The sequence below is a fragment of the Mustela nigripes genome, chromosome 2 (assembly GCF_022355385.1).
Source record: "Mustela nigripes isolate SB6536 chromosome 2, MUSNIG.SB6536, whole genome shotgun sequence".
NCBI classification, from domain to species: Eukaryota; Metazoa; Chordata; class Mammalia; order Carnivora; family Mustelidae; genus Mustela; species Mustela nigripes.
Genome location: NC_081558.1, coordinates 52178849 through 52202018, shown reverse-complemented (window position 1 = coordinate 52202018; position 23170 = coordinate 52178849). Strand labels below are relative to the sequence as shown.

The 23170-nt window shown below is 47.2% G+C and overlaps 1 protein-coding gene across 10 annotated transcripts in view; it reads left to right on the top strand.

Moving 5' to 3' along the window:
• ATP2B2 (ATPase plasma membrane Ca2+ transporting 2) overlaps window positions 1-23170 on the top strand; it is a 366135-nt gene that overhangs the window by 70685 nt on the left and 272280 nt on the right. For all 10 annotated transcript variants that reach the window (XM_059390330.1, XM_059390328.1, XM_059390327.1 and 7 more), the window contains one exon: window positions 13262-13305. The gene's annotated coding sequence lies outside the window, so the exon portion shown is untranslated. The remainder of the gene's footprint in view (window positions 1-13261; window positions 13306-23170) is intronic.

Here is a 23170-nt window from a genome sequence, read left to right as displayed (position 1 = left end):
TAGGTTTCCAGAGTGTGGGATTTTGAAAAGAAAAATATATTGCTTCTGGGGAGGAGTAGCAAATATGGGATGGGGGGAATCCTATCTTATGTTATTTCATCATTGCACAGCAGGAACATTTTAGGATGCAGGAGTAGAGTAGAAGTAGCATTTATGAAGCATACAACTATGTTAATTCATTTAATTCTTACAGTGACCCAGTAAGATAGTGATTAGAATCCCTGTTTTCTAGATGAGGAGAGAGAGGCTATGTCATTCCACCAAGGTCACACAGCTGGAAAGTGGTAGAAAGAGGGTTCCAGCATCAGGCCCATACTGTTCAGAATCCCTGGTCCTACCCAGCTCCTACATATCCTTCCCTTTTATCATCTTCATTTCAGGGGGCCCTGACTGAGCCTGGGCCTCCAAGGGCCCAGTCAGAAATCACACAAAGACATTACTACCTGCATTTGGATTCCCTTATTTTCTCCAGAAGCTCACAGCTCCCAGTGGGGCCAGGCCTCATGGCAGGGCTGTGCCCTCCAGCCAGCCAATATGGGGAGGAGGAGAACAGGACATCTGATCAGGGAGCAGGGTGAATAATGGGTCTACAGGGCCTCACTGTCCTGGGCTGTCATAGCACAAGGGCCCAGTGACATTGGGGGACCAAGCCAGAACCTCAATGTCCTAGACTTTGCAGGGCCTGTCACCTGAGCCAGCTGCAGGGGGCCTGGCAGAACATCTACATTAGATGCAAAAAGAGGATTAAGAGAGAGGAAGGGACCTGTCAATTCCCAGTGTCCCTGTGTGTCAGGGCCAAAGCTCAAGCCAGGTCCTCCTGACTCATTCAGTTCTCATTCCAGTTTATCATAGTCTCAGAGTATTTCATTAGAGATTTATGAAGCACCTGCCATGGGCCAGGCCCTGGGGTAACCAGGCTGAGAGTGAGGCAAGGTCCTTGTTCCCACTGGGCCTCCAAACAACGACAGCTAATGTGGAGGGATACTCTTGAAACCAGTGAACATTAGTGTTTGAAGGACCCACAGAGAAGTGGCAAACCCAGAAGTGGCAAACCTCAATGTCCCCAAGGCCAGGAAGATGTCATGCTGTGCGAGGTGGGGCTAACAGTGGGGAGTGGTGGGGCTTTGGACCCACTAAGGAAAAAGTCACATTCAGTCCCACCCAGTGATTCACCTTGTAAGAGTGTGGGATCCTGGAGCCAGGTATTTGTATTTCTAAGAAAATCCAGAAATCTGTACTTTTATATATAATTTTTCAAATTTTTAAGTCTCTCTTCAAGCCAAACAAAAAAAATCATCTACCGGTTGAAGTCTATCCAAGGCTGCTGCCCACAGCTCATGGGGCACAGAGAGAGAAAGGATTTTCCCGTGATCACACAGCAAGGAAGTGGCTGAGTCAGGCCTCAAACCTGAGTCTCCTGGTCCAAGCAGGGGACCTCATAGGCCTACTTCACATCAACTTTGAAGTCCATTTTCTCTTCCAGATGTGGGACGATATTCTAGTTTTGGGCACAGAGAAATACAGCCCTCCTGAAACGTTTCCTATAAGAAACCTGCTGGGAAATTGACAACATGTCTTCCGAAGAGTAGTCTGCAATTTTAATCCTGAAGCTATGTCTGACATGGAGCTATTTCTGTTCCTTGTTGCTCAGACTGCAGTAGACCCGGTGCTTCCCCCTTTAAGAGAGGCAGAGCACATGGTTTATGGTGTATGGAGCCCTGGGTTCTCTTCTGGGCTTCCAGGCCCTGTACAGGACCAGCTTGGGAGTGGGAGTGGGGTCTGTCCCACTATGTCTACAGCAGCCTTTTGGCAAAGACCCTCTCTCCCAAAGCCTGTACCTCCAGGAGACCATCCCAGTTAACTTGGAGCTTGGGTACCACTGATTCACTTGGAGTCAGAGTGACTAACAGCACAGGCCTTATTGCTGGATGGAGCTGGATCTGAATCCTGGCTCTGCCACTTTCCAGCTCTGTGACCTGAGGCAAGTCATTGTACCTGCCTGAGCTTCAGAAGTCCTCATCTCTAAATTGTAGTACAACTCTGTTCCTATCTGAGGTTCCTATAGGTAGGAAAGTTGCCACTTGGTTATTAATAGCAGTGTTAAATACAACAAATCAACATGTAGCTCAACTGAATTGAGAAACAGAAAATTCTGGGTAACAACAAATTTGGCGAATGCTTTTCCTTTCTGATTTATGCCTAGGTTAAGTTTTTGCATTTTTAACAAGTATTTATATATAGCATTTACTAAACGGCAAACTCTGTGCTAAGCACTATACAAATATTGACTCATTTAATCCTTCCAGCCACTCTCTGAGGCAGATACTATTTTCCAGACTTAACAGGTGAGGAAACTGAGGCATAGAGTAAGTGATTCGCACCAGGATATGCACCTGAGCCATGGCAAGGCCAGGCTTCCAAACCAATCCATGTGGCCAAGGAGTCGGGCGCATCACTCCTTATCCCTCCTTTTCAGCTCTATTCCTTCTGAAACATTTTCCCATGTAGAGTTGAGCAGCTTAAAGGAAAGAAGTATCCTTTCTCTACCCAAGGACACAGTCGAGAGATGTGTCATTGAGAGACAAAAGGCATGGAATCAAATCCCCACTCTGTCTCCTGCTTAGTTGTGGGATGCTGGCAAGTAATTCCCCCCTCCCGTGGGTCTCACTGTCCTCATCTCTGAACTGGGCTACGGTCAGCACCTAACTCTCAATTAGAGGGAAGTGAAATCAGCCATGGATGTGAAAGTGCTTTCTAGAGTCTTAAATGCACTGTTTGGGGCTTGAGGGAGTTAAATAGTCAGGTATATAAAGCTGGTTTTCACTAAAAAGTGTCCAGCACCTGTGTGTTGCCTCTGTTGTCTATGAAGATCCAGGAGACTCACGGTGAAGCCAGCAAGCAATCAGCAGCCCCCACCCACCCCCGCCACGGCAAGTGGTCATCCCATCCTGTCCCACCCAGCCCCGCCTGGATGCTTTGTCCAGGATTCAGGTGGGTTTACAATCAGACGCTAAGCGGCACAGCCCTCACTCAAAGCACAGCATCAATACCCATGTGGGTCGTAAGAGGATTTCTGCCTTTCGTTGCTTGGCAATATTTTGTTTAAATGAACTATGCCAGGGATTAATATAGTTTGTGAGTTTAACTGCTTACTTGGCAGGAAGGGGAAAATGAACAGAGTTTGAAGAAATCTGGTGTGAAAACGGTTTTTAGAATGCGGGTGTTCAGACGATGCTTAAGGGTGTGGGATGTGGAGCTGGACTCCGGAGGAAATGCCCCTGGTTTTCATCCCCACTGGGCTATTTTCCAGCTGTGGGACCCTTTGCCTGCCCCCATCTCCTCTGACAAATAGCAGCCCCTCCCACGGGGTGAGGAGGCAAGATGCTGCCTGCGGCAAGACTGCCCAATGCCCAGCAGGCAGCTCGAGCTCCGCAAATAAAGAGTCCGCGCCCTGAGCAGCTCTGTACCCCATGCTCCAGCACCCAAAGGGGGGCACATAGCACATGGGGGGCCTCCAATGAAAATGTGTCCTGTCAGCCAGTGAATGGTAAATAGAGCCAATTGTCATTCTTCACAGATTCCATGTTATTTATTCACCTACTTACTGAAATTTATTTGTAACCCTCAAATCAATACTCAGGGTTCTCTTGAGGTCATTTGAAGATAGCTGCAGAGCAGGGAAAAGATTTTTCAGTGCTCAAGTTCCTAACAGAGGCTGAACAATGTGTCACTCCGCCTTCTGGTTTCAGCTCTTGTATGGAAACAACTGGGCTTTTTTGTGGTCTACTTGGTGCCAGGTTTTTCACGTTTTTGCACTTTTTGTTGGTGATGTGGTTGTTGAAAAGAGCCCCCAAGTACAGAGCTGAAGTGCTGGCTACTGTTCCTAAGCCCAGAAGGCTGTGGTGTGTCTTGTGGAGAAAATGCACGTGTGAGAAGATGTTCATTCAGGCATGAGGTACGGTGCCGTTGGTCGTGAATTTAATGTTAACAAATCTGCGGTAGATATTAAATAAGGTGTCTTTATACAGAAACACTCATAAAACGAAGTTCTGCATTGATCAGCTGATGAAAATACTGTGAAGTGAGGCTCTTGGGAACCTCACCCTACATTTTCCCTGGGAGCAGTGGTTTTCTATTCACTAACTCGGTGTTCGTGGAGACTTTATAGGACATAACTACTGCTAATAATGAGAATCTACTAGACAGCGGTGGTTACTGGGTGTCTTACTGTTTTTGTTCTTCAAAAGAGAGTCAGGAAAGAAGTTGGGGTTTGGAGTTCACCCATCTTGAGAGTGGTTTTGAGGATCAAATTAGATAAGGCTCTGAAAGATGGTTGAAAACTGTAAAGTCTGTGTGTGGGTATTGTAAATGGTATCACCTTATCTATTGCATGGACATCCACCAAAGTTGTCCTGTACCAAGGCCTCTGTGGAGGGCCTGCCTTGGTCCATGGGGCTGAGATTGAGTTTCAGTGTCTTGAGAGACCAACCACATTAAAAGGGGACAGAGGAAGTCTTAGTAGACCTGATAGACACACTCCCCTGCATGTTAATTATTTGCCAGATCTTGGATGAGAGCTGTTCCCAGCTGCTACCCACACTTTTGTCACCACCCAGTCTGGGACATCATTGTCTCTTGGCTGGACAGTGGCGTGACTGCCTCACTGTTGTCAGCCTCCCCTCTGGGTTTCCTGTATCTATTCTCTACGTTGCAGTGACTGATCCCCTCACTCCTCAACTTTATGCCCTTTAATGGCTTCCCATTTTCCCCAGGAAAAAAACAAAGGCCCTGCTATGGCTCGTGAGTCTCTGGGTGCTCAGGGCCCTGTCCTTGCTTTCAGCTTTATCTGATAACACACTGCCCCATGCTTTGTGCTGCAGCCACACTGGCTTCCTCTCTAATCTTTGATCACACTGCACCCTTTCTGCTACATGGCCTTTGCACTTGCTAAACCTCTCTCCCTGTCCCATTACCTACTCCCCCACCTCCAACACCTATACCAGCTCACAGCCTGTGTATCCTTCAGGTCTCAGCTCCAGTCACTTCCCTGACAACCCTGCCCCAGAATAAAGTGGTCTCCATGACATAGGTACCCCCCCCATTACATTTTCCCCTTCACAGAACATGTATCACTAATGTTTCACATTTACTTGAATGACCATTTGGTAAATGATCATCTCCCAGACTTTAAACTCTACAAGGTCAGACATCAGGGCTGCCTTGGCTCCCTACTGAGTCCCCAGAGCATAGGAGAGGGACTGGCATATTGTAGATGTTCAATAAACTTAGTAAATGAGCAAACAGCTAAATCCTACTGTACAAGATCTAAGATCTACTGGACAAGGCATCCTCTGCAGTTCACAGATTAGAAGGACTATGAGCTAACATCTGTGGAGCCTAACCATGTACATGGATGATCTCTAATTTTCACAACCATCTGACAAAGTGGAGAGCTAGCTAATATGTCCCCATATTGAAAGAAAATTATGACAAGGCTCAGAGAGATGGGAGAAGTGGCTGAAGGATGCATAGCTAAGGAACACCTGGGTGGCTCAGTCGGTTAAGTGTCTGCCTTCGGCTCAGGTCATAATCTCTGGGTCCTGGGATCAAGCTCCAGGTCAGGCTCTCTGCTCAGTAGGGAGTCTGCTTCTCCATCTCCCTCTTGCCCTCCACCCCACCCATGCTCTGTCTCTATCTCCCTTTCCCTCTCTCTCAAATAAATAAAATAAAATCTTTAAAAAAAAAAAAGGTGCATAGCTAAGAAGGGTCAAGGGTAGGATTTGCACCCAGGCCTGGCTGATCTGTGCTCTGAGCCTCCCACGTTAGCCCTTCCTTTGTCTTCTCACCTTTGGATCACCCTCACCCTGCACATGACAGTTGTATATGTGAAGGGATCCATCATTTAGGGGACTGAGGACTTGACTTCATGTTACCAGCCTTTCTGATGTTTTCTCCTTTGAATACACTGGTTTCAAAAGCAGAGCAAGATGGAATATACTGGTTTCAAAGGCATTGTGGATTCTGTTCTAAGGGACTCCTTGATTGCCTGGCCGCCTTTAGCACAACACTTTGCAGAAAGGTACTCACCTCTTCAGGAAGCCAAATCCAACTGATGGATGCAGTGCCTGCTGGCAGCATTGGATATGGTTGGGGATGTTTTGGCCTCATAGTTCCCCAGGGGGTACATAGGATGCTGAGATAGTGGGACTCATTGGATTCACTTTACACAGAGGGATACATAGGCCCAGGATAGGGAGGGAATTCACCCAAGATCAGAGAGTGAGTTTGAAAAGCTGAGGCTCTGACCTCTCTGGGTTTTAGTGCTCATCTTTGCCTTGAGGTCAAGATGCCAGGAAAATGTTCTTTCTCTACCAATTTATCATGGTATCTGAAGTTTCACCATTAATTCTTTCATCTTAGATAAATTTTTGCTAGTTCTCTAAGAGAATGAAAATACCCTTGGATGGGTTGAAGAAAGGAGGGATACCCTAAGTCATTGGCCAAATAATTTATTCATTCACATCTTCATCCATCCACCTATCTGCCTGTCTCTCCATCTGTATTTCCATCTTTCCACTTATCTGACTCCACCCATCCATCCATCTGTCCATCCGTCCATCCATCCAACCCATGGCTCTCCCATCCATCCATCCGTCCATCCATCCAATCCATCCCCTTCTCTTTCCATCTATATCTCCATGTACCCACTTATCCATCTTTCCCCTCACCCATTCACCCACCTGCCCCTTTTACCAGAGTCCCATTGAACACCAGTTCTGTGACCATAGAACACTAATTTATTCCATGGAATAAAAAGAAGAAAAGTCTCAGTTCTGGTCTCTGCAGAACCCCTGGTACCCTAGAGACAGCAGATCTGTAAAGCCACATTCCTTCTGCACTGTGAGGGCTACACTAAGGAAGTATTGATAGCTCAGCTTCAAAAAGAAGAGATAACTAGGCGGAAAGAATCTGGAGACCCTGACCCTGAGTGCATCATCCCAGCTCCTGCTGTTCATTGGCTCTGTGTCCTTGGGCCATGCTTCTTCCATCTGGACTCAGCCTACCCATAGGTGGTATGAGCAAGTTGGACTCGATGAATGTTTCCTAGACTCAGTCATTCATATACCTCCCTTCACACCTATAGATGAGATAACCTGTACTAAAAAGTACTTAATGTTTTTATTCAAATGAGCTCTTTTTTAAAACCAAAATACATTTTAGAATGAAGCCTTATTGCTACCATAAATGGAAAAAAATGGTAACAGCTCTCATAAATAGAAAGTAACCATAAAAATACTTGAAAAAGGAAAGCAAACTGCTAATGTTGTTAAATTCTGCATAGACCTTGCTTCTCAGTGAAGGAGGCCAGATTTCCTTGGTTGATAGAGAACTTAGCAAGCTCTGGAGAGCTGTTAAACGTAAGCTAGGACACAGCAGAGACTCTCCCCTTAGAGTAGCCACTCCTTGGGGAGAAGTGTCCTTGCAGTCTGCTTAAATATCACAGGATGGTGATATTGAAAAGCAGGAAACCCTGCTTTGGAAGCATCAAGCCAGGTGCTGTCTGTCCTGGCCACTCTCTTCTCAGCCCTCCCCATGTGCCCTAGGCCTGGCCTCTCCTGAGAACTCACACCTGCCCCCACAAGCCTCCCAGGAGTCAAAGGTCAGGAAGCCATGTAACTCAAACCCAGTGGTATCTGCTTCAAATCCTGACTGAGGAGGGAAACCAATATGGAAATCTGAAGCTGTCCCATCCCAGAGCTTGGCAGGAGTCTGTTACTGCCCGTCACTTAGAGAGGGCTCTGACCCATTCTAATCTTACCTTCCGCCACCAGACTCTTCCACCACATCTCCACCACCCCTCATCCTGAACCTAGGGTCTCCAAAGCCCATGACCGTGTAGAGTCCCCAGCCCATGGCCATTCTGAATTTCCCTGTAGCATTAACAGGTATGATCAGAAAACAGTGTCTCTTACTCATGCCAAGGCCTAAAGTGACCAACTAAGTCTTCACACCCTTGGAAGGCAGGTGGCCTGGTGGGTGGAGACAGAAAACCCAGGTTTGCATTGTGTTGTGCTGTGATGGCTCCCCACACGTCCTTACCTCTGGATTTCTGGATGCTGCTGAGCCTTCTCCAGCATTACTGACATCAAGGGTATTATTTACTGGAAAAAAAAAATGTTCCATTTTTGATTCAGATTTCAGAAGGATATTTGAAATCTTAAAGCTGCTGCCAGCTCTATTGAGGGACACAGAAAAGCCCACTTTCTCATGTGGCCTTGGCTCCAGCTGGCACCATGGCAGAGAAGGCTCGTCTTGGCAGCACCTAGCCCCAGCCCCCAGATGGGAATGGCCACGCCAGAACTGCCCAGAAGGGGGAAAACACAGCACTGGGCATTGCCTTAGAAAGTGCTTTTTCTCTCTTGTTAATAGTACAGTCTCTGAGGTGGGTCTTCCCTGCATGCCTGCCTTCCTTTGTCTCTCTTCCTTCCATCCTTTCTTCCTTCTTTCTTTTCTTTCCTCTCCTTTTCTTTTCTTCTTTCTTTTTTTCTTCCTTTCCCTTCCCTTTCCCTTCCTTCCTTCCTTCCACCAGGGCTGGTGTTTGACTAACAAGCATAGTCAGGGGAGCCCTGTGGGTTGTTTATAGCTGGTGTCCCTTTTGCTAGCCCCCAGGGCCATATCATTTGTTCAATATTTTAACCATCCCCTTGTATTCAAAAATATTTATTGAGCATCAAGTTCTGAGACAAACCAGTATCCAGATATGATTCCTCACTCAAAAGCTTATGGGAGACACGTCTGTCATCACAGTGCAAGAAGTCTAGACACAGTGCCTGTCGTAGGAGTTAGAGAAGAGTGCCCTTATATCTTGGTCAGAAATGGAGCAGAGACATTGTGGAAAAGTGACTCAGGGTGAAATTCCACATTCCAGATTCTTACTGAGTCCCCAAATGGCAGTACATGTAGGTATCCCTGAGAGATCTTTCAGGCCAGCATTCCCAAAGTGAGTGCTGAAGAATGCTAGTTTTGTGAGACGTTAATAGATGTTATTCCACAAAAGGTTCAAATAAAGTTAGTTTGGAAAATTCTGGGTCAAGCAAAACTACACTGGTTTCTGTGTTGCGGGACTTCCATCAGAGCCTTCATGTGTTCGCTGCTTTGTGGAATCTATAAGGAAGGTGAGGACCATAGCATGAAACATGGTGCCCTGTTTTAGGGAGTCTCTCAAAAGACTAGTGCTCCAAAGCTCACTCTGGGGGACTCTGGTCCCCTTGTTCATGGACAAGGAAATAGGCCCAACAAGTGGCTGGCTTGTGACCAATATTTCACAGCGAGCCGGGGGCTGAGCTGGTACTAGAACCCAGGGCTCCTTCCCTATAAGCAGGGCATGTGGTTTGGGCTTTGGGTGCTAGTGGCACATGAGAAGAGTAGGATCCACGTGCACTGAAGCAATCCTGGAAAGATTACTAGAGGAGGCAGGATATGAGCTAGAAAGTCCAGAAGCCCTGGGGAGCTAATGACTTGTGACTTTATTGACTAAACAGAACTATCACTAAGAATCAGATATACCATAATTGACGCCCAGTTTGCATAGAGAGAAGTTCAGGCTGGGAAAGACTTCCCACTGGAGTTTGGTCCCTGAATTCACAAAGAGTGGAAGTCCTTGGAAGTGTATTTTCCAGGTACCCTCTTTCAAGAAGCCCTCCCCTGGTTGCTAACCCCAAGTCAAAATGATCCCTCCCCCAAAATTCTCACTCCAGGTGTTTTGTAGAATCATTTTGCCCATATTCCAGTCTTTCTTGAAAGTTTTGGTTTAGCCAATGTGAGATTCTCACTGTTTTATAAGGAGTTAGAGAGCAGAGCTGGTGGTTTATTCTTCCTTGCATGCTCAACGTTTTTTAGAAACTCACTGTGTACTGGACATGGTGCTCAGTGTTTTCCCTGCATCCTTTCCATTATACCTTCACCACTGCCCCTCCCCTGCAGTAGCTATTTCTATCCCCATCTTACAGAAAAAAAAAAAACTGAGGCTTGGGACATTGAAGTGACTTGCTCAAGAAAATGGGCCAGTAAATGATGAAGCAGAGACTTGAATGTGTTTCCCTTTCCTGGTCATTTGTGAAATTGGGCTGACAGAGTCATAGATAATTCCACAGGCATGTTGCTGTCTTGGGGCATGACTCGACAGTAATAGGTCTGTCCTGTCTCTGCAAGGCTGGGGTTGGAGCCCCTACATAGCAGCCGTGTTTCAAGCTCAGCCCCTTCTCAGCTTGTTGACCGTAAGAGGATCCAGGTGTGAAGTGGGGTCACCTGCAATTTAGAAGGGCAGGAGTCGTAGACTGACAGCTGGCATGGTCTTCAGGCTCCTATACCTACTACCCCTGTGTCCAGACTCACCCCAGGCTTTCTAGAGTCCTTGTCTCACTCCCTCTCGTGTCAGTACGGAATTTTCCATGCTGAGGGGCTCCTGGTTTCCCAACTGATCACTCTCCATCTCAGTCATTCACCTTTATTTATGGACAGAAAAAACTTAGATACAGAGTTCATACTTGTCAGTGTGGATGAAATTTTAACAATGTTGACACCGAAGAACCATTCTCCCTGGGCCAGGGGATGGGGTCGGTGTCCTTTCTTCCGTAATTAAAAATTCACCAGCAAGGACAGATTGCTCATCAATCTTTCATCTCAACAGTCTCTGTTGGAGAAGACAGGGGCACCACTGATGAGGCATGACTGACTGCCCAGAGCTCCAGACCTCACTACCATGTGCATGAGTTCAGGGCCTTGGGTGGGAAGCAGGTGGGTCCAGCTGAGCCTGGGGTGAAGCTCCTTGAACATCACCAGAAGGATACTGGGCATGACAGGTGGCCAGTCCTAAGCTTTTTGCCTTCTAAGACCTGAAGACATTGTGGAGAGGCCAACAAAGGGTCAGAAAAGTGAATATGTGGAACAAAATGGTCAGGAGGTGTTGAAATAACAACAGCGCTAGTCGTAGCCATTCAAGATCCTAAAGCTGCTAAGAGTAGATCCCAAATGTTCTCACTACAAAAAAGAAATGGCAATTATAGGACAGGATATCCAGATATACATGTTATTTACCCCATGGCTGCAATCATTCTGCAGCTTGTAAGTGTATCAAATCAACGTATTATAACCTACACAATGTTATATGTCAATTATGTCTCAAGTTGGCAATACGGATCTGATACATCCTCCTTGTTTTAGCCAAGTGTAAAGTTAATAGAAACTCTCCAGTTTAAAAAACAAAAACAACAACAACAACAACAACAACAAAAAAAAAACAAAACAAAACCGTAATGGGATAATATGTGAGAGGACTTCAGCATAGGGCCAACCTAGAGAAAGCATCCTAGTCCCTGTTGCTAGTTATTTTAATTGTTGTCAATGTTGTTGCCTCTGTTCCAGAACTCACCTCCTGTGCTGGTCTAAGACCGTTAAACTTCTCTGAGACTCAACTTCCTCATCTGTAGCATATGAATTCTAACAGTAGCTGCCTCTGGTAGTTGGGGCGAGGAGTAAATGAACTGGGTATCCCTCAGTGTTGTAAAATCACTATTGAGCAAACCCAGGCTGACATCAGTCTCCTGGCCTGGCCAAGCCCTGGGGTATTCCAGGCCAAGGGGAAGGGATAGCTTGGTGGGCAAACAAAACACTGGCTCTGCCCCTTTGTGGCTGTGTGGCCTGTGCAAGCCCACCCGTCTCTTGGACTCAGTTTCTCCATCTGTACAAAGCAGGTGCCAGAGCAGGTGATCTCCTGGGTCAGTTCTGGTTCTGGCTTCTGTGAAATCCTGCACATGGCTGCCTCTTGTCAGGCTCAAGTTTTTCCCGGAAGATCTTTAGGGAGGGGCGTTTTCAGGTGGCCACTTCATCTCCATGACTATTCTGTGTCAGCCTCGTGCTTATGGGTTCCCTGCAGCTTTGCTCCTGGATCTCTGTGAACTCTGGGCTGGCTGTGTTTCCAGGAAGGGGGGCATTCTGGCTCTACAGTGAGAGGAATTTGAAGGGTGTTCAGTGGAAGAGAACAGACAAAGGTGGCAAGAGGACCTCAGGGTGCAGGCCAGGTTCCAGGTTCTGGGGAGGTGGGGTGGCCAAGCAAGGCTCAGTTCAGGTGAGCGGAACAGAGAGATGCCAGCTAATAGTCATTAGGGTGGCACTGAGCCCCTGACACTTGGTAGGACCTGGTTAGCCTTGGCTCAGGGCCTGAGGGATGTGCATCCTGAGGTTGAACAGGGTACAGAAAGGCAGGGCCATTGTGCTGGACATCTGCTATTTGCCCCTTGAGACAACTCTCCACCCTCTTGCCACCGCCCTGTGCCCTAGGAGATGACCTATAGTCATCAGTGCACTTCCTCCCCTCTCTGGCTTCCTGTTGGCTGTGACCATTGGGGAGCTCTAGCAGGATATAAAGTGAGGGGGGCAGGGTTAGGGTATTTTGTCTCCAGCTGTCTCCCTCAGGATCACCGTGGGGTGGCTTCAGTCCTTGATCCCAGGTGACATCTCCTGTCAAGGATGTTCTCTGTGCCTGGGTCTAGAAACCATTCCCACTTCCCATGCCCTGGGGGTGGTGGGAGCAGAATCCCCACGTCTGCTCCCCTCAGGGAAACTGTGCCACTCTTGCCCACTTCCGTGAAAAGGTCCTTTATGAAGGCTTCAGGATCCTGCCTGATTCAGCTCCCCCAGAGTTGCAGAGCAAGGGTTCAGGAAAGGGCTTCAGGATAGGAGGCTGTAGGGCCCCCCATCAAAACCATTTCTGGAATCTGATTCCCATCATCTTACCCTTGATTATTCTGACAGACCAACCTGGCATTCTCCCTCTGGACTTCTGGCTCCTGTGTTTAGAGCAGGAGAAGGGAAGGGATAGGAGACGGCAATGGCCGATTTGAAAGGGGAGCACACCTGAGCTGTGCAGGTCCTGGCTGGCAGCAGACCCCCAGCAGGGACAGCACCATTAAGCACTCACGGGGACCAGATAGGCTGGGATTAGGGAGCATTTGTGGGCCTGAGCAGGCAGCTGACGTGACTCCAGCGCATTGCCAGCCTGCTGGCCTGTGGCCCAGAGGTGCAGCTGTCCCCGGAGGAGTCAGAAAGCTGGACTTGTGCATGAAATCCCTCAGTTTCTAAATACTGGGATCAGTTCAAATATTAAATTTTAAACAACCAGATCTGAATCTGGCCACTGGTTTGTGACCTGGAAAATACAAGCCCCTCTAACCTTTCTGATCTCGGTCTTGTTTGCTTGTAGGTTTTCCACACCTGGAGTGCAGACTGAGAGCAGCCAGGAGATAGGTGAGTGTGAGAGCCAAAACCCCGGGTTCACCTCGGGGGACTCAGAGACCCACTCACACCTGGGCACATACTTCAACACCATTACTGGACCTGGTTTAGCAACGTCTGGTTTGCTGACTATGTGTCTTACCACCTCCACTCTCCCCACCCGTATTGCATGTCTGCCCCAGCCCTTCCTAATCCTCTTCTGAGCACCAGAGCTCTGAGCAATGGCTCCCCAAAAACCGGTGGCTAGCAGTGGATGGGGAGGGAACCAGAAGCAGAGCTGAAGCTGCAGTTTGGGCCTATTTCCTAAATGTGACTTCCCCTCATCCCAGTACCGCACAGAGCTTGCATGTGACTTCTGTATCTCGGTGTGATATTCTGCCAAAATGCAGGTGTACCTGGATTAGTACGTGGTCTTTTGCCATAAAGAGCAATATTCATGAGTGGGTTATAGGACTATCATATCAGTCCTTCATACATTAGTATCTTTTAATGCCATCTGATTACTTTTTGATTACTGTCTTGCTGGGGTCAGCCACACTGAGGGGTTTTTTCATTTGGGAATTGAGAAGGAAGAGCCCTCCATAGAGGCTGGGGCAGCGTGGGTAGGGTCTGGGGGCCTGCCAAGGACATTTCTGGTAGCTTAGTGACTATTTGTGCGGAGCTGGCTCTGGGAGAGCCATCTTTGGCCCCTGTGCTGGGTGGGTGAGTCCTCTGGATACCATGGATACCACCATGATACCCCTGGGAAAGCATGCCCTCAACTCCAGACCATCTGTTTACAAACAAACATTTGAAGACAGAGCCCCTTGCTTGAGGGACTGTCTGGGAGTTCTCTGGGACAAGCCAGCTTGATTCCCTGCCAGTGTCCTGGGGCCGTTACTTCCCCAGCAACCTGGGAGAAATCATCCTTCCTCTGGGTGGCTGTGTGTGGAGCTGGCTTCACTCCTGGGTGGAATCAGCAGTTGCCCCAGGGTATGATCTGATAGAGTGTGATCGGATAGAGCCCTCCCCACCCAACATCCCTTCCTGCCCACCTGTCACACTGCCCAAATCACCATCTGTGTCACTCGTTGGGAGAGGATGAGGAAGCTTTGGAAGCTTCCACCAAAATGTCAACTGAAGGTTAGTAGTGGTTATTTCCAAATTGCAAGATTATATGCAATTTGAGTTTCCTGTGTTTTCCGTTTTATGTGTCAAGCATGTGATACTTTTTGATGTTCTCCCCACTGCCACCCCCGAATGCTATCTGGGGTAGTCTAGTGACCCATGGTTTCTTGTGTTCACTGTAGAAATTATCTGACCAGATTAGCTCCAGCCAGTAGCTGGGCCTCGGGAAATTGGGATGTGGGGCAGATAAATTTTGATGGAGAAGCAAAAGGTGATGTTGGGAAAGGATTGAGGAGCTGTCCGAGGTGAGCATGGCCTCCTCCTCTTATTCTGCTGCAGTGGTAAGCTAACGAGCCAAATCATGATTTTTTTTCAAAAATAAGGTGGACTTGGTTTGTTCCCTCAATTAAAGCCCACCTTCTTCCCTTTCCTTGCTAAGAAAGCAGGCTCTCACTTGAAGGGCAACTGCATTGAGGCAGGGATGGATGTCACTCCCTTGCATCGACTATTGCCAGACAACCTAGGTTTTCTTTATTCTTTCTTTCTTTTTGTTTTTTTTTTTTTTAAAGATGTCTAAAATTACAATTCAGACTCTAGGGAGCTTTTAATATGTGTGGTCAGAAATTGATAAATTCCTTAAAGTGGCATAACTGACTAGAGAGTTTTAAGAATTTTTTAAAAGTTTCCTCTTTCCGAATGTAAGTAACCAGTAATTCCACTTCTGGGAAATTTGCCCTGAGGAAATAGCCTAAGATGTGTACAAAGATTTATCTACAAGGATGTTTATCATAGCATTATTTACGTTTGTTAAAAAAGAAGAAAACAGGGTGAGTATCCAGCAGCTGGGGGTTGGGGGGAGCCCATTTTGGCACATGCAGATGGTGGAAGATTCTGGGCAGCCACTGAATACAATTTGAGATGAATTTTTAATAATCTAGGGGGAAATGGTCATACTTCCGTGGTAAGTGAAAAGACGATTTGCCCAAATTCTTCCTGACTACATTAAAAAAAGGTGGGATAGATAGAAACAAGTAAGCAAGGTAGAGAGCAGAGAGAGAAAGAAGATTGGAGAAACAGATACCAAAGAGCGGGGTGGGTGGGGCAGGGGTAACAGGTGATTTATTTTCTGCTTTGTGCTTTTCTGCATTTCTAATTTCCCACAGCGGAATGTTCCCTATTTCTCAAAGAGCAGTTACAATTAAGAAAAAATTCTCTACCCCTCACCCCATGTGTGTGTGTGTGTGTGTGTGTACATTTTGCCAGTCTGCTGTACAGGAAAGATTGTTACATTGTTACGTTTTATTCTGAAGCATTCTTTTCCTTATAACATTTTTTACAACCAAAACCAAGGTCAGTGCCACACAGTGTTCTTCCATCCCTTGAACTGTGGGTCTGAGAGAGCTGGTTTTGGGGGCTGTGTTAGTTTATTAAAACAGGCATAACAAAAAACCACAGACAGGATGGCTTAGATGATGGATGTTAATTGTCTCACAGTTGTGGAGGCCAGAAGTCTGAGATCAAGGTGTTAGCAGGTTTGGTTTCTTCTGTCTCTCTTCTTGGCTAGAAGGCTGCCTCCTCCCTGTGTCCTCATACAGTCAGTCATACCTCTGTCTGTGCTATCTGTGTCCTAATCTCTCCTTCTTCTTTTTTTTTTTTTTTTGTTGTTGTTGTTGTTAAGGTGGATTTAGTTGTTTGTTTGTTTTTTTTATAAACATATAATGTACTATTTGTTTCAGGGGTACAGGTCTGTGATTCATCAGTCTTACACACACACACACAGTGCTCACCACAACACTTACCCTGCCCAGTGTCCATCAGCCAGCCACCGCATCCCTCCCATCCCCCTCTACTCCAACATATTTCTCTCTCTTATTTCTCAAATTCCACATATCAGTGAGATCATATGATAATTGTCTTTCTCTGACTGATGTATTTCACTTAGCATAATACCCTCTGGTTCCATCCATGTCATTGCAAATGGCAAGATCTTATTTTTTTTATGGCTGAGCAATATTCCATTGTGTGTGTGTGTGTGTGTGTGTGTGTATACACACACACATACATCTTCTTTATCCATTCATCTATAGATGAGCATCTGGGCTCTTTCCATAGCTTGGCTGTTGTGGACATTGCTGCTATAAACATGAAGGTGCAGGTGCCCCTTCAGATCACTACATTTGTATCTTTGGGGTAAATACCCAGTAGTGTGATTGCTGCACCATAAAGTAGCTCTATTTTCAACTTTTTGAGGAAACTCCATACTGTTTTCCCAATCTTCCCTTCTTAAAAGGATACCGGTCTATTGGAGTAGGACCTGCCCTAAAGACCTCATTTACCATAATTACCTCTTCAGAGACACTCTCTCCAAACTCTCTCATGTTCTGAGATCCTGAGTGTTACGACTCCAACATGAATTACGGGGAGGGTCCACACTTCAGCCTATAACAGGGACAGTCTCTTCCCAGTGACTGTGGCCAGTATTTTGCAGAGCACAGAGCTTGAAGCTCGAGTGGGAGCAGGGATATTGATGGAGAAGACATTGTCCCTACCTTTAGGAGGTCCTCAGGGAGGCATGATGTAGACACTGAATGCAAGCCCCTCACTTCTCCAGCAAGATCCAGCAGCAATGGTTGGACCGTTCCTGGTTGTGTCCAACTAACACATATTGGCTGCTCAAGGTCAAGGCAAAAGAAAGAGTTGAACATACAAAAAGATAAATTTATTAGGAAACTTTTAAGCACATCTACCATAATGAGAATCAACAAGTGAGCTATGAACAATCAAATCAGTCAAATGGACTTCTGGACACTAAATCTCAAAGTTTAAAAATAATTTTTCTAAGAATCAACTCAAAGATGAAACTGATTTATCAAATCAATGGTGGAGAAAAGGAATAGGTAAGCAAGTTGGGTGTGGAAGGTTGTGGGTGTTGAGTTTAGTAGACACAATGATTATTAGGTTGGAGAGTAGTGTGAGAGCTGGGGAGAGGCTGAGGTAGGCATCCAATGGCAGGCACCTTAGATTTAAGTGGAAGGTAGTAGGGAGCTACAGCAGGCTCTGGAGCAAAGGTGGAGCAGAATGAGAACAGAAGTTAAGAGAGACTGCAACAGAAAATCTAGTTAGGCAGTCTTTGCTGAAGTGCTGGGATGAGGGTCTCAATGTAAGTTCTGGAAGCAGAGCTGCAGAGGAGGACTTGGGAAGATGTTTGTACTACTTCATTTTTCTGGGCTTTTTTCCATGCCCTTCTCTCTGTTTCATCTCCAGCATGGCAAGCTCTTAAGCACTGCATTCATGGAACCTCTCTACTCTGAAGCTTATATTAACCTCCAGACAGAGACTTCTTCTTGGGCTCAGCTGCCCATTAGAGCACTGACGTAGTCTGTCATGGGGATCTGACCTCTCCCTGTTCACTGCCAAGCTTCACTGGGTTAAGAATTGGGTGCTCAGCAAGTGTGGGCGGGGTAAGATTGATGACAGAGTCAATGACTGGATGTAAGCTGCATAAGTAGTTGGAGCTTAAGAGATTCAAAAATAATTCCAAGGTGAGTCTGTAAAATTTTACAAATTATCAAGTTCCTATCATGAGTGTGACACTGGTGAGAGAGGAGTGACTTGGTCCCCACCCTCATGGAGCTTACAGCCTAAAGTGGGTAACAAAATAGTAATGAAAACATGATGAATACTGTGAAGTCCCCAGTCTGCTAGGAGAGCCTGAGGGTGGGGGAGGGGTGGCAGAATCGAGGTGGGCTTCCTGGAGGAGGTGCTTATTTGATGTGAAAATTGGAGGATTTATGAGGATGCAAATGTCTGAGCAGGTCATAGAAGTTACATGATGGACCAAGATGAAGGTGAGGTAAAGGGAAGCCCAAATAAAGAGAAAAGAGATTCCTGCAAAGGCATCATCTATGCAGAGATCCTGCCAGTGAGGGAGAAGCTTTAGAAATGCAGAAGCTGAGCATGCCTAGAACATAGAGACCAAGGGGGCTACTGGTGAGATGAGAGGTGAAGGTCAGAGGACAGCATCATAAGGCCACCATTGTCAAAGAGATTTTGGACTATAGTCTAAGAACATCAGGAATTCACCAGAGGCTTTTAGTCAGGGAGCAATGTGAACTTATCTGTGTTTTTAAAAGACTGCTCTGGCTGGAGCTATGCTGAGTGTGGATGGCTGGGAGCAGGAGGGGGATCAGCGGGAGGCTGATGCAGCTGTCCAGGCAAGAATCAGTGGTCACTTTGCCTCGATGGTGGCTGTGAATGATGAGTAGATAGAAGAGAATGACTCTCAAGATGTGGACAAGAAGAGAGAGCAAGGATGACTCCAGGCGTGGATTTAAACAAGGGCAGAGAGGACATTTGCAGAGATATTTGGGGGTGCTTTTGCCACACTGTCACCCCACACTGAGCTCCAGCAGTCCAACCACCAGTCCTTCAATGGGGTTGTCACTCACAGTGACACCAGCATATAGGCCAGCAGTGATGGCAGGACCTCAAAGACCAGAGAGGAGAAGGGGCTGCCTGCCCTAGGCCCAGAGGCCAAACTGGGACCTAGGACTATGCCCAGCATCCTAGAGTTATTGGGGGAGATTGGTTAAGAAAATCTGACCCACAAAGCAGAAAAACTGGGTTTAGCATTTTCCTCTGACTCAGCAAAATCTCTTCTCTCAGCACCTTTCGTAGAAGACTGAAAATCCACAATTATTCCTAAATATCCCCTCAGTACTGATTATTCCTTGTCCAAAAGTCCTGGGACTTCCTTCCATGATTGATGTTAACACTGGAGTAAAACTAACTTACACTGGAGCAGCCTTCTCCCATCTGCCTCTCAGGGGACCCTCATGGTGATGCTGGAACACAGGCCAGGAGGTATTAGTATTCTTCCTATTCCACAGATAACAAAACAGAGGCTCAGGGAGAGGATGCCACTTGCCCAAAGTCACACAACTCAGAAATGGGAGAGACAGAACCAAAACCCAAATTAGGAGAGTCTGCCTTCAGTGCATTTTTCTCAATTGTGTTTTTTGTCTTCAGTCTCATGGTAACTTTTGAAATAAATGACCTGGCACATTTTGCTTTTAGAGCATCTGTTTGTTGCCTGCTAATAAAACCTTCATTTTTTCCTTTTGCTCAAACTGTTTGAACTGTACAACCCTGTTGTAATTCCTTCCACATCTATGTAAATAAATCCTTGTAAGAGCCAGCTGCAAAGCAAAAGATTTGGAGACAGCAGATTATCAGTGTGAGAACTTTTCCAGCAGCTGGCCAGCAAGCAGTGGGCGGTGAGGTCCGGGAGGCTGCTGAGGGGCTAGATCATGAGAACTTTGCCTTAATTCCAGGTGGGATGGGGCATGTGAGATTTTGAGGAGGGGAGACAGGGGAGGGGCACTGACTTGCATATGAACAGAAAGCCCTTGGCTGCTTTGCAGAGGGGAGACTGCATGGCATAGGGGTGGAACCGAGAGACTGGAGTATTTCAGGTGAGAGATGGTGGTGGCCGTGGAAGTGGGGAGAAGTGGCCCCATTCTGAATGGATGCCTCTTGGAGTGTGTTTTGACATCAGTTTTGGTGCTGAAATTTAACTCTGATCCTAACCACCCAGAGTTAGCACAGACCCCACAAGTTAAAGGACACAGTTCCCAACAAGATTGCCCCAGCTTCAGATGCCAACCACAAGTGGGGTCCTCAAGCTAACACACTTCCGATGGGCTGGCTATAAATTTGGGGATTCCTGTAGCCCTCTCTGGCTGGAAAATTCACTAGAATGACTCACAGAACTCAGGAAAGCACTCTACTTGCATTTACAGTTTTATTATAAAGGCTATAGATCAGGACCACCCAAATAAAGGGACATAGAGGCGAGGTCTCACAGAGTCCCACCAAAGACCTGTCTGCTCTCCTGGCACATTGATTGTTGACCGACCAGGAAGCCTCACTGAGCTCCAGTGTTCAGAGCTTTTATTGGAATTTCATTATGTTGGCATGATTGGTTGATTGCTTAGCCACATGACTAAAGTCAGTCTCCATCCTCCCTCCCCTGGCTCAGAGCCCCAATCCTCTAATGACTGCTAATGATCTTTCTGGTGACTAGCACCCATCCTGATTCAGCCTATTAGCATAAACTCAGATGTAGTCCCAGGGGCTCATGAACAACAAAAGACACCCCCATCACTAGGGAAATTTTAAGGATTTACAGTCTCCCTTCTAGGAACCAGAGACAAAATTCAGTCGTAGTCTTTATTATAAACAGGGTAGATGCTATTGCCCTTTACTGAGACTCGCAGAAGACTAGAGGCCAGGGGTGTGGGCTGGGCTACTAGGTCTGGTTGGGGAAATGAAGGGTAATGTTTTGGACATATTGACTTTGAGATGTTCATTAGACATCCAAGTGTGGAGTTGGCAGTTGGATCTGAGTTTGGAGCTGAGGGAAAGATCAGTATGTAAATCATATTTGAAGCCTCAGGATTAAATGAGATGAATCAAGGAGTGAGTATAGTTGGAGAGAAAAGAGCAGAGCTCTGTGTTTGGAACAGTTACGGCTGGGGGCATGGTGGGGCGGGATGTGGGGGGTGATGCTAACAAAGGAGGCAAAGGATGAGTGGTCTGAGAGATAGGGGATCCCTGGGTTCCCAGGTAGGTGTTTCACAAGGAGGGGAGAAAAAGTCAGTGCTAAACACAGCAAGTCAAGGAAGAGGAGGACCAAGAAAAGGCCATGGGACTTGGCAAGATGGGGGCTGCAATGACCTTGAGCTGAGTGGCTTCAGAGGAGAGGAGGTGACAGTAGCTGCCTGGCGGGGCGTGGTGGGGGGAAGTAAGGTGGGAATGGTTAGTGAGGAACTGCAGACAGAGGGCAGCCCCCCCGCAACCACCCAGGGACTGCAGGGCCTGTAGGGGTTATGATAGGAGCTGTCACCGCACAGCTGGCAGCCAGAGGGAGTGGTCCAGTGCCAACTATGTCCCTACTTCAGGATTATCTGGCAACTCAGAGTGTGGGTGGAGAGAAGACACAGGAGTGACTACCCACACTGTACAACAGAGAAAGAAAAGTGGAATGTGGCATGACAGAGGTGTAGAGCCAGGAGAAATCACTGCTGATCGGGGGTGATCAGGACAGGTAAGCATAACACCAACAAGGCATTTTTGTGAGGGGTCTGCCTTCATGTGCCTGGGGACCTGTTGACCCCTTGAATTGTGTTCTTGAATTTAATTCTCACAGTACTGGTATTGTCCTCGTTTTGTAGACAAGGAAACTGAGGCGTATAGGGGATGAGTCACTTATCCAAGGTCACAGTCTTGGAAATTGCCAGAGATAGAAGTTAAGGCAGACTGTAGAAGATTTTTACAGGTAAAGGTAAAAAGGGAACAGGGGGATTGGCTTAAATGAGAACACAGAGACAAAAAAAAGTCTATTTGAGTTGGGGGTGGGGGGTACTGGCAGACTCATTTAGAACAAGAATGGGTCAGGTCCTAAGTCACTCAAGAAAGGGCCCCAGCCCTCTTGAATGCCATTCTGCTCAGGTCACTGGCAGTGTGGCCTCCAACAGGCTCCTAACCCCTCAGGCTGTCTTCCTCCATAAGAGGAGGGTAACACGTCTCCACTGGGGTCCGAACACGGATGTGAGGGCTGGCAGGCTGAGGCAGGAAGAGCCTGGGAGGAGAAGGGGGTGGGGGCTGGCCTCTGGTGGTGTGTGGGGAGGGCCTGCGGGCCAGGAGACAGGTGTGGATCCCACACTCCCTGGCCTGCCCCTCAGCCACCCTTCTCCACCCCCTACCGTCCCCTCACCCAGGGCAGAAGCATGCCTCCACTGGCTGTTGTTATCACCCCTGGTCTGTAGAACAGGAGCAGCGGTGGAGCAGGACCCTGCCCACCCCTGCCAGAGCACACAGTCATGACGTAAAGTAGCATCCGGGGAGAAAGCACTTAGCAGAAATGCCCAGCAGAAAGTAGCATCATTCAGGAGTAGACAGGAACCACCAATTCTAACAGAAAGGCAGATAAAATAAGGAGAATGCTTTCTGAGGTGGGATTTGGCAGCTGTTTAATTCTGAAAGGTCTCTGCTCTGTTGAGGTAAGCCTGTGAGCCAGTACTCCTTTCCTACCTGTGAAATGGGCACATCCTGGCTGATTTGGACTGCATGCCACCTGCTGAGGACAGCACTGGGAGGCCAGCCCGGTGGGATGCGCTTCCAAAACATTTTGTGATCGCTGAGGGAGCTTTCCACCTAGTCCGCCCAGCAGTGTGCATGGCTCTGCCAGGCCTAACATAGACACTTGGCAGGGCCTCCCTGTGCCTCCCATGTCACAGAGGAATAGACTGAAACCCAGAGAGATCGGGCCAAGTTTCCCTCCAACCATTGTTGATATCTTCTCTCTAAATCTTTTTATACACCATGGAAGTAGAGAGGGGAGGGAAAAAAGAGGGAGGGGGGAAGAAATAAGAAAAAAGAGCAGATGGGGAAGGAATAAGACCCATGGCATTACGTGGCTTTAGGAGGATGGACGCTCACATTTGTGTTCAAGAAAAATATTAAGAATCCCAGTTCATTAGACACTTTGGAGCAGGAGAGAGGCCTAGAACATTCTTAATTTGGAACCCGTCAAGCCAGTCACTTTATCTGGACATCCATGACCCACTAACTATGTCACTTTCCTTGTATAGCCAATGTGTCGGTGGTTTAGTCTCAGGTTGCATGGGGGAGAAGCATCTAGAAGGAAAAAAGCCCTTAATGGGCGCCTGGGTGGCTCAGTGGGTTAAGCCGCTGCGTTTGGCTCAGG